This window comes from Haematobia irritans, chromosome 3 (assembly GCF_050003625.1).
Source record: "Haematobia irritans isolate KBUSLIRL chromosome 3, ASM5000362v1, whole genome shotgun sequence".
NCBI classification, from domain to species: Eukaryota; Metazoa; Arthropoda; class Insecta; order Diptera; family Muscidae; genus Haematobia; species Haematobia irritans.
In genome coordinates, this window is record NC_134399.1 from 151,222,752 (window position 1) to 151,235,783 (window position 13,032).

Consider the following 13,032-nt stretch of genomic DNA (forward strand, 5'->3'; position numbering starts at 1 on the left):
GTTGCTAACAACAAAAAAATATTTCATAGACCCAAAAGAAGGACTTACCCCATATCCTATCCATTACGAGGGACCACAATAATTTTTTTCTTTTTCTATTTTCATTAAGTTTTCTGTTGCGATTTGGGTTGAATTGTTTTGTTATTTAATGAAAGAGAAATCTTTATTTTTGGTCTGTTATTCTTGTTCTTTTATTTTGTTTTAAAAATGTTCGTTTATTTTCCTGTGAAATATGTTTGTGCTTAACAATGAAATTTTTTGTGGAAAGGGTTAACGCATTTTAATATAAAGCAATGTGGTTAAAAGAAACACACAATAAAATAACAAGGTTTCATTCAGAGTAATATTTTTTTTATATACTTTGTGCGTGTTTATCATGGCCTTTGTATTTTTTGTTGTTGTTGTTGTTTTTGCTTTATTTGGGTTTTTGTATAATTTTTTAAGCTTAATTTAATTGTTTTACATTATGGGAGCTATTAAGTTACATTAAGATCCAGGCCGAGTTTTTTTCTATTGTTACATTTGAAAGAAATTCATTTCAAATTTCTTTTACCGACATTCCCTAGAATTGAGTAAATATTTGCCAAGACTTTTGTTAGGACTTCCAATGAAACTTTTTGGGATGTGTTTGTGATGTTTAATTAAATTTATTTTCACAGGAAAATGATGGATGATGGGAGGGGAAATGATGTTTCGTTTTACCTTCAGCACAGTAAACAATATCACCAAAATATTTCCCAATAAAAAGATGATGGAATTTGAAAATGTAATCAATTGAAAAACAAGTATATACGGCCGTAAGTTTGGCCAGGCCGAATCTTATGAAAGCCGATTAAAGACGTATATAATTCAGATCTGGATCGGTGTATATAGGGGAGTCTATAAATAATTATGAACCGATATGAACTGTTGCGTGGTAATTAGAGAGTCAGAAGTGAAATATGGGGGTCGAGTCCGGAGGTCAAATGTGAGGATCGAATTATATGGGGCCTATATGGAATAATTTTTACACGGTTGTTAGATTCCATATACTAACATAACATACAAAATGTCAACTGAATCCGATGAAATTAGCTCCTCCCAGAGGCTCCGGTGGTCAAATATGGGGATCGGTTAATATATATATATAATTAAGCTATATATAATTAAGCACCGATATGAAGAGCGTTTTGCATGGTTGTTAGACACCATATACCAAATTTCAACCGGATCGGATGAATTTTGCTCCTTCTAGAGGCTCCGGAGATCAAATCTGGGGATCGATTTGAATGGGGGCTATATATAATTAAGGACCTATATGGACCAATTTTAGCGTGAATGTTAGAGACCATATACTAACACCACGTACCAATTTCAGCCGGATCTGATGAAATTTGCTCCACCAAGAGACTCCTCATATCAAATTTGTGTATCCGTTTATATGGGGGCTATACGTAAAAGTGGTGCGATATGGCCCATTTGCAATACCATACAACCTACATTAATAACAACTTTCAAGTCGATAGCTTATTTCGTTCGGAAGTTAGCGTGATTTCCACAGACGGACGGACAGCCGGACGGACAGCCGGACGGACGGACATCGCTAGATCGAGTCAGAATTTCACCACGACCCAGAATATATATACTTTATGGGGTCTTAGAGCAATATTTCGATGTGTGACAAACGGAATAACAAAATTAATATACCCCCCATCCTATGGTGGAGGGTATAATAAACTGATAAAATTAATTTTCTAAACAAAGAAAAAACAGAAAGTTTCGCCGAATCTTATGTCCTCTCCAATGAAAAAAATATTGTCATTGTGATTCGACTTGAAATGGGTAACAATTGGAATACATCTAAATTAAATTTTGTTTCCTAGATTCAAGTTCGCAAAACTCAAATTTAAAAGAGAATTGTGTCTTAAAGGTATCCTTATTTCAATTATCGGCTTCTTTGACTCGAAATTAATACCAAACTCATTAGTGTTAAGGCAGAATCTTTGGAACTGGGCATGCTCTTTGTCAGTGTGGATTGTGTATAGGTTAGGTTAAGTTAGGTGGCAGCTCGATGTATCAGGCTCACTTAGACTATTCAGCCCATTGTTATACCACATTGGTGAACTTCTCTCTTATCACCCGATTCCATGTTAAGCTCAATGCCAATGGACCTCCTTTTTATAGACCAAGTCCGAACGGTAAGATAGTATGGACTGAAGTGTATGCTAAATTAAAAAGGCAGATTAAATACCTATGTACGCGTTATAGATTGAAAGGGCTTTTGGAGGTTTATGTTAATGTTGAAATGCCTTATTTCACACGTTGATGAACATAAGGGCTTTTGAGTTTGGTTTCGTTTGGTTATCGTCTTAACGAAAAGACGCTCATTTAACCGTATAAAGAAAACATCAAAGATCATTTAAAAATTCCGTTAACACGATTAATCTTAACGAAAACAATAGAAAAGGGATAAATAAAAGTAGAAAGTCAAATTCGATAAACATAGATTAAGGAAAAATAACAAACATTCTCTCGGAGAACAGAATATTCTAAATTTACGATAATAAGGAATTATTAAATAAAAGAAAGATAAATTTAATGTAAAAGCAATAAAAAGTATTGTTGGAGCGAATCCTAATACGTTTTCCAATTAAACTGAAGTAATGTTGTTGAACTCGCTTCAACAAACTATTTGGGCCATTTTCGTACTTGGTCGGTTTATATGGAGAAACAACCTTTTGCTGATATGTGAACCCAGCAACAAAAACGTCGCCAAAAAGTAGTGAAAATGTTCTTTTTGGATCCGGAAGTAGTGCAAAATTGGCGCAGAAGCGATGAATTTAACATGGGCTTGTCATAGGACGGATGTCCACCATTTCAACAGCCGTTCCACTGAAATTGCATCACTTCTTAAGGTGTGATCCGAATTCATTGTTTTGGGGGTGAATTAAAAAAATTTTCGATATTTTGCAAAAAAATATAATATTTTTATAATTTTTTTATGATTTTTAATACTTTGTAACACTTTTCTGAAACATTTGAATTAAAATATTTATAAAAATTCGAAATATTTCTTGAATGGATTTAGAATTTTTTTCGACAAAATTTCATAATTGGTAACATTTTATTAATGCTTATGTTACTCTGTTTTTAACCTATTTCAAACAAAAAAATTAAATTTATGCATTAAAAATAAGAAAAAATCGAGTTATAAATAATTGAATTAAAATAACTTCCTGTGTAGTTAAAATAAAGAACATCTTTGGGAGTACATCTTTTGGAAGTGCTTTTAAAGTTGTGCCTTTGGAAGAACTTCCAATTTTTTATACCCTCCACCATAGGATGGGGGTATATTAACTTTGTCATTCCGTTTGTAACACATCGAAATATTGCTCTAAGACCCCATAAAGTATATATATTCTGGGTCGTGGTGAAATTCTGAGTCGATCTGAGCATGTCCGTCCGTCCGTCTGTTGAAATCACGCTAACTTCCGAACAAAACAAGCTATCGACTTGAAACTTTACACAAGTAGTTGTTATTGATGTAGGTCGAATGGTATTGCAAATGGGCCATATCGGTCCACTTTTACGTATAGCCCCTATATAAACGCACCCCCAAATTTGGCTCGCGAATCCTCTAAGAAAAGCAAATTTCATCCGATCCGGCTGAAATTGGTAAATGGTGTCTCTAACAACCATGCAAGAATTGGTCCATATCGGTCCATAATTATATATAGCCCCCATATAAACCGATACCCCGATTTGGCTTGCTGAGCCTCTAAGAGAAGCAAATTTCATCCGATCTGGCTGAAATTTGGTACATGGTGTTAATATATGGTCTCTAATGACCATGCAAAAATTGGTCCACATCGGTCCATAATTATATATAGCCCCCATATAAACCGATCACCAGATTTGACCTCCGGAGCCTCTTAGAGGAGCAAAAGTCATCCGATCCGATTGAAATTTGGTACCATGCCATAATTGGACCGCTCCAAGGGAGGTCATAAAGCCCAAAAATCATTTTGGGCGATGTGTCCGCTGGGGGATATGTCCGGTCGCCATCAAAAAAATATAAATAAAATGCAGTATTTTGTAGGATTTTGTTATTCAATTCGGTCATGGTGCTTTAAAGTTGGGAGATACAACCAAATGAAGAAGGGAGCAACGACCAATTTCATCGTCTGACACAACCAACTCCATATATAGGTATTAGTTGGGTTTCCCATCTTTCGATTGAGTCGACCGAATTTGTTGGGTTTCACAACTGCCAACTGGTAGTTGCTACAACTGCCAAAAGGAGGTTGGCAACAAATTCGATTGTCACAACCAATCTGTATTCTCTGTGTATTTAGGCCATTTTCGTACTTGGTCGGTTTATATGGAAAAACAACACTTTGCTGATATATGAAGCTCTATATTTTTAATTTTTCCGACGAAGTGCCAAAGAAGATAGGTTGAACCAATCGGTTTAAATAGCGGGTATATACGTTTATAGACCTCTAAAAATATTTTTTTATTAAAGGGCATATAATGACATCACATACCAAATTTCATTCTGATTGAATGAATTTCGCTCACTTACTAAATTTCACCTATGGAACTTAAGTTTAAGGAAATACAAATTTGCTAAAGGACAATGTACAATTGAGGGAGATCTACGGAAGTGGACTTTAAATATTCAAGAATCTCCCACAATTGTAATCAATAATGGCAGTTCCAAGCAATGGAAAAAAGATAAACACCAAAATGTTTATATTAGTATTTTGGCTATTTTATTGTACCGGCAGTGGTTGATCTTACCGCTTGAGTCATCGCTGCAAAAGTAAAATTCAATCAACTCAAGCTCTGATTAGGAATTCATGGTATATCATATTCAGATAAATTTCAATTGGAATGTAATATAAAATGGTTGCCCATTATCCATTTGAGTGAATTTGTAGCTCAGAAATATACCAGTTGGATAAAGGGTTGCCATTATAAATAAAACTTAACTAATCCTATATACATTACAATAATTCAAAATAATTCATGTTTATCGACTGACGTGTTTAACTAGTTTAAAAGTAGTATAGATTTGTTGAACTAGCTTCAACAGACAAATTTGCTTAAAATTTTGAAGTTTTAATTAATAGCAATTTTTTCTTAATTTTTGTTCATTAAATTGAGGACAGGAATCTTCTAAATGTTCTTCCCCCGTTAAAGTCGTATATCTTTCAACTAAGGCAAATGTTCCTTAGAATAGAGAAAAACAGTTTTGATTTAAAGTAATCGGCTTTAAATTTACTGTTATATTGAATCCACAAATTTAAGGTAAGAACGCTGCAAATAATAAAATAAATCTACGATCAGTAAAATTAAATTTATCAAATTTTCAAACTATTTTTTCCCGAAATATCAATTCAAAATTGGCGTACAAACAAATACCAGTTTAAGTCTTAGCCTATATTTGAAGCGTTTTTTTTTTTTCTCTTTAAAATTTCAATTAAAATAAAGTTCATGATCTTTGTTTTAAAATTTACTTCTTTAAATTTAGGATATTTACGTCCCTCCTAAGGCCGGTATCTGGCAAAAAAAGTAATTTCATAATGGTAACTTTAATAAATCATAAATCAAAAAAATAAACTTTTTGAATTGGTACCTTGGATAACTTTATTTCTGAATGCAATAAGCAAACTTTGTTTCTTAGATTGCTTTAGTTCAATAAGGCAACTCTAGATATATATACATTCTGCAACCTCTGCCTTATTGTTTAAGACAAATTTGAAGAAAGAAATGATAGAAATACAAAATCTTGAATAGAATAATTCCCTAAAGCAGACAAATAAAGTCCAATTCCAAGTATACGAATGAATGAATGGAGGATGAACGAACTAAAGATTGTAATCCGATATACTAAACAAAGCACCCAGTCATTTGCATAAAACCAGCAGCAAAGACAAGAGAATTAAAAAACTATTCAGTTGCATAGAGCTGAAAATTGATGGTAAAGGAAAATAGCTCGATACAGTTACTTTGCGTAAATTTCACGCTTTCAATTATTGCGAGCGTGAAGGAAAATGCGATAAGCTCTGGTGATGATCATTTAGGTCAAATGAACAAAAGCAAATTGATATTGAAGAAAATTAGAGGCATTGGTTCCGAGTATTTTTTGACAATTTAAAGAGACGCCAAATGCTCACAGCTTACAATAGGTCTGGTGTAGAGTTCAGTAAAGTTTGGTGAACTTTATAACAGATACATCTTGCCTAAAAATTGGAAACTGTAGGTTTTTACGCCTCACAAACAATGCCCCGAATCTTGTTCAATTTTTATGTTGTTGTTGGCACAGTGACGGTAGGAAAAACAATATCACAATAACGGATGCAACACATATTGAAAAATGAGCTTGGACAAAAACCATTAATGTTCCAAAGAGTGCAAGAGCTCGCCGATACACGGAATGAAAAAGTTAGAGTAAAAAAGAGTCAAAGAGTTGTTTCGCTTGTGCGAAAGTGGCTAAATTCGGGTTTCTCCGATGAAAAGCCATTCCATATGTGAACAAACACAATTTTCGGGTTTATTTACCAAAGAGGTCGCTTCCCGCTCGTATTCATCGACCGTAGAGTCAAAATAAATGTCGCATACACCCAGAGGAGGAATACGATAACCTCCTAGAGCAAAATTTTATTTATGGGACATGTGGCATGTTTGTCATATTGTATCTGATTTCACAACCATGTTATAGTTGGCGTGGAAACCACTTCTGTGAGGTAAAAGTGCCAATAGTAGACGGGACTTTACAATATATGACTAAGAATTATTTAATCAAATATAATCTGAAAATTAAAAATGGGCCAGTAAGAACCTCTGCTAGCCAGTAGGGACTCCAAAGTTGTATGTAGTCGAAATATGGGTCAGCAAGGACCATGTTGAGTCCATAAGGGCTCCGCAGTTCCCCGGTATTTTCCTATGGCCAGGCACCCATATTAGGTGAATATTGTGCTGCTCAGCCATCTCATTGAGAGATTTGCGGCAGTCGATGGCCGTTTTCGAGTTGAAGAACCCAGAGTCCAAGGATTTTATTGCAGGTTGACTGTCTGAGTATATATTAATGCCAATATTGCTTGGAGCATTACTTCTCAGCCAATTCACCACTTCTCTTATTCGAAGTTCCAGATCTTTAGAATATACTGCGAAACCCACTTGGCCATCCAATTATGGAAATCTATATATCTTTTATTACCCGGGGTCCGTGTACACCACGCCTCACTGTTGGGAATTAGAGTCTCAAACTTTTTGTCAAAAAGTGGTCCCGCCAAAGTGTAATCCACCAAGTTAGGCACATCTGGCATTATTTAGAGGACCGAACTGTGACCGTAACTTTTTTCCGACCACAGCGATAGCTCGCGCAACTGCACAGCCATTGTTCCAGCTGATTGTTTGGCCAAAATGTCTAAAGACAATAGATGAAGTATGACATTAAGGGAATTTGTTCCTGTCTTGCTGAATGCACCTGAGATACACAAGCACGCCATACGCTGGACTTTGTCTAAACTTGGTTTTAGTCCCCACTTTTTCCCTATTGCCTTTTTGCACGAGTATAAAGCTACCGTTGCTTTCCTCGCTCTTTCTTCAATATTAAGCTTAAAGTTCAGCTTCCTGTCCAAAATAACGCCAAGGTATTTGCACACTCCCTAAAGGGAATTTCAATACCCCCTAAGGAAATGGGTCTAACCGTGGGAGTTTTGCGATCTCTGCAGTACATGACTAGTTCTGTCTTGGCAGGATTTACCCCAAGACCATTATCTTTCGCCCATTTCTCAGTCATCCGGAGGGCTCTCTGTATAATATCTCTAACTGTTGATGGGAATTTTCCCCTGACTGCTAGCGCCATATCATCTGCGTATGCCACCACTATTATCCTTTCTTTTTCTAGGGAAACCAAAAGGTGGTTTATAGCAACATTCCAAAGAAGAGGTGATAGAACTCCTCCTTGAGGAATGCCTCTCTTCACATACCTCTGTATGTTTGCTTGTCCTAGTGTGGCTGAAATACGTCTCTTCCTTAGAAGTTCGTCTAACAGCCTAAGTATACCTGGATCAACATTCAGAGTTCTCAGTCCATTTAATATCGAGCTCGGATGGACGTTATTGAACGCCCCTTCGATGTCTAGAAACGCCACGATTGTGTATTCTTTGACAGATAGTGAGCTTTCAATAAAGCTGACTAGTTCATGTAATGCGGTCTCAGTAGACCTGCCCTTCGAGTAAGCATGCTGTCGTTTCGATAGCAAACTTGAATCGACGCTAGTTCTAAGATGAATATCTATCATCCTCTCCGGAGTCTTAAGTAGGAATGAGGATAAGCTGATTGGTCGGAAATCCTTCGCATTCGAGTGAGAGGCTTTTCCCGTTTTAGGTATGAAAACGACTTTTGTTTCCCTCCACTTTCCTGGAATATGTGCTAAGTTGATACATCGTATATATATATCGCCGACAACCAGGGGGATAATTCTGTCCGCCACCGCTTGTACCTCCGCCGGAGTAATTCCATGAGGTCCGGGTCATTTGAATGGTCCAAAGCTATTTAACGCCCATTTTATTCTAGATTCCGATACAATTTCCTCGATAGGAAACGACCGCTGAGCCACTGTGGCACCGCCAGTACATGGTTCAACCGTCTGATTTCCGGGAAAATGTGTGTCCAATAGTACCTCCAGCGTCTCCTCACTGGACGTTGTCCAATTGCCCTCCGATGTTTTAATGAAACCTGGAGCGGAGTTCGTGGATGCTAGCACTTTCCGTAGTCTGGAAGCCTCGGACGTATTCTCAGTGCTGCTGCAGTAATCATTCAAAGAGTTATGCTGAGCCTTTCTCAGTTCTCGCTTGTATCCTCTCAGATTCTTCTTGTAAGCGTCCCAATCCACCGGAGCTCTGGTGGACTTTGCTTTGTTAAAGAGCTTCCTGCACGATTTCCTCATATTACCTAACTCCGTAGACCACCATGGTGCTCGATTTTTCCCCCTTGGCTTCTCTCTAGGGCATGCAGCTTTCAGTGCAATGTTGAAGGCCTTTGTAATCCAATCCACCGGAGCTCTGGTGGACTTTGCTCTGTTAAAGAGCTTCCTGCACGATTTCCTCATATTACCTAGCCCCGTTGACCACCATGGTAGTCGATTTTTCCCCCTTGGCTTCCCTCTAGGGCATGCAGCTTTCAGTGCAATGTTGAAGGCCTTTGTAATCCTCTCCACTGCGTGGAGCATTGGTCCAAACGAACATATTATGTTTCACATTAGGCATAAGATAGCAGAAAAAACTTTTAATTTAATTTTCTATGTGTGTAACATATATATTTTTAAAGCGCCAATTGGTTACTTCCATTTTTTACTTGCTTTATTTTAGCAATAGAATCAGAATACGAAAACATTGAGTAAACCGAGTAAAAATTGACTTGAAGCGAGTTAATTGTATTGGATGCGTGTATTATCGGCAACATGTCCTAAAGCCAGTACTGAAGCCATATCGTCCGTAGAACTTGGACATTCTAACTGGAATCAGTATCATCGCACTCAGCACCAGATGCCGTCTGTATCAAACTGTTTTAGGTTTGCGACTGTCGCAAAGTTGTAAACGTCTTAAAGTTGTAAACGTCGTAGAAAATTTATCAAAAATCGCCAACTCAAAATACTTTAGTCGCGTTAGCTACACTGTTAGAAAAATATGTTTTTCATATGTTTCGATATAAACAAAATGTGTTTCGGGCACAATTTTTAAACACAATATATTTAAGTGCAAACATGTAATGTTCTCAAACTAACACTAAATGTTTGGAACACATATATTAATATGTTAGAATATATTATGTTTGGGGCATGCATGTTTCATAAAAATTATATGTGTGAATGTAAACATATATAAATTTACAAATTTCGAGTAAACATATATATGTTGTGATATTTTATTCAGAGAGCGACAGAGAGAGAGAGTATAGAGAAAGAAATAGAGATAAAAACCGGGAGGGTCGACGAAAGATATCAAATTAACACAGCGAGAGAATCAAAAGAGAGCAATTTCTGTGAAACCGCTTATATGTTGTTTCGGAAACTGCTTTATGATAAGGCCAAAAATTGTATATGCTTAAGTCTAAATATTATTTAATTTAAGCCTAATTATTATTTAATTTGTCTATATTATAAAATTATTTATGTATGTTTATACTCGACCCCACGTTCTTCCTTTGTTAGAATTTTTGAATTCCTTCCAAAATTTCAAACTTTTATACCAAAACCAGTTTTTTATTACAAAATTGTTATTTTTGCAATAAAAAAATAATATCTTAGCCAAAAGCTCAGTCCATTTCGTTTATATCAAGCACTGTTTCTGAAATCTTTAATAACCCACATTTCGAAGTTTCATTATAAAAATTTAATATAGTATAAATATAAATGTGTAAATTAAAAAAAAAATTGGTGTTTGGTCGGAGCAGGGATTGAACCCACGACCCTTTGCATGTACGGCAGACATGCTAACCACTGCTCCACGTTGCCAACACATGTATGCTTCTGTTAAATAATGTTATGTTTGCATGGGCTCGTGGGCGCTGCAAACTATGCTATATAAATGTAACTTATAACGATAATTGTCTACTGGTGACTATAACAGCTACGTAGCTCAGTGGTAGTGTGTTGGCTTACAAACTGTATGGTCCTCGGTTCGATTCTCCGTCCAGGCGAAAGGTAAAATTTAAAAAAATTATAAAATTGAATAATTTCTTCAACATTATTTGTATTACAGAAAAAGGTGCCAAGAACTAAAAAATTTCGTGGAAGTGAAAATTATGTTAGGGAATGAGCACAATCTTCTTTGGGGAAAATTCTTCCAAGCATATAATATTTTTGGGCTCAAAATGCTTCCAAACATATAATATGTTGACATAAAACAAACATATTAATGTTTCGACAGTATCCAATAATGTATGTGCTTCCTGCAAAATATGTTTGGAACATATGTTAGAGAGGCGATTTTTTTTGAGGGTGTAGGCAGCGAATTCGATCATATCCAAGACGATGGTATGTGCGAAGAAGTTTAAATTCTTAGGAATGTTCATAATTTTCGGTTTTAGTCCCCACATTTTCCCTATTGCCTTTTGCACGAGTACAGGGCAACCATGGCTTTTCTCATCTTTTCTTAGCTTAAAATTCAGCCTCCTGTTCAATATAACCCCCTAAGAAAATGGGCATGAAGTTGGGAACACTTTCACAAATTTCTGCAGAAACTGAAAGCGACTGCATTCCTTTTATCGGGGAGCCAAACTAGACTAAAACAAGTATATACGGCCGTAAGTTCGGCCAGGCCGAATCTTATGTACCCTTCACTATGGAATGCGTAAAAACTTCTACGAAAGACTGTCATCCACAATCGAATTACTTGGGTTGTGATATCTTAAAACTTCTTAACATCGTTTTCTAAATTGTTAGTTAGCCCATACGTGGTATATATTAGACAAAAAAGTTATGTATAGGTAAGTCTACACATAATTATGAATCGATATGGACTTTTGCACGGTACGTAGAGAGCCAGAATTGAAATATGGGGGTCGCTTATATGGGGCTATATACAATTATGAACTTGATATGGACCAATTTTTGTGTGATTGGGGATCGATTTATCTGAGGGCTATATATAACTATAGACCGATATGGACCTAGTTAGGCATGGTTGTTTTTATACCCTCCACCATAGGATGGGGGGTATATTAACTTTGTTATTCCGTTTGTAACACATCGAAATATTGCTCTAAGACCCCATAGAGTATATATATTCTGGGTCGTGGTGAAATTCTGAGTGGATCTGAGCATGTCCGTCCGTCCGTCTGTTGAAATCACGCTAACTTCCGAACGAAACAAGCTATCGACTTGAAACTTGGCACAAGTAGTTGTTATTGATGTAGGTCGAATGGTATATCGGTCCACTTATACATAGCCCCCATATAAACGGACCCCCAAATTTGGCTTGCGATTGCTCTAAGAGAAGCAAATTTCGTCCGATACGGCTGAAATTTGTTACATGGTGTTAGTATATGGTCTATAAAAACCATGCAAAAATTGGTCCATATCGGTCCACTTTTACGTATAGCCCCCATATAGACGGACCCCCAAATTTGGCTTGCGATTGCTCAAAGAGAAGCAAATTTCATCCGATCCGGCTGAAATTTGGTACATGGTGTTAGTATATGGTCTCTAACAACCATGCAAAAAATGTTCCATATCGGTCCATAATTACATATAGCCCCCATATAAACCGATCCCCCGATTTGGCTTGCGGAGCCTCTAAGAGAACCAAATTTCATCCGATCCGGTTGAAATTTGGTACATGGTGTTAGTATATGGTCTTTAACAACCATGCAAAAATTGGTCCACATCGGTCCATAATTATAAATAGCCCCCATATAAACCGATTTGGGTTGCGGAGCATCTAGGAAACGAAAATTTCATCCGATCCGGCTGAAATTTGGTACATGGTGTTGGTATATGTTCTGTAATGACCATGCAAAAATTGGTCCTTATCGGTCCATAATTATATATAGCCCCCATATAAATCGGTTCCCAGATTTGATCTCCGGAGCCTCTTGGAGGAGCAAAATTCATCCAATCCGGTTGAAATTTGTAACATGGTGTTAGAATGTGGTCTCTAACAAACACGCAAGAATTGGTCCATATCGGTCCATAATTATATATAGCCCCCATATAAACCGTTCCCCAGATTTGATCTCCGGAGCCTCTTGGAGGAGCAAAATTCATCCGATCCGGTTGAAATTTGCAACGTGGTGTTAGTATAAGGCCGCTAATATACATGCCAAAATATGTCCATATCGGTCTATAATTATATATAGCTGATCCCCAATCACACAAAAATTGGTCCATATCGGTTCATATTCATGGTTGCCACTCGAGCCAAAAATAATCTACCAACATTTTATTTTTATAGAAACCATTGTCAAAATGTTATTTCTATAGAAAATTTTGTCAAAATTTTATTTCTATAGAAAATTTTGTCAAAATTTTATATCTAA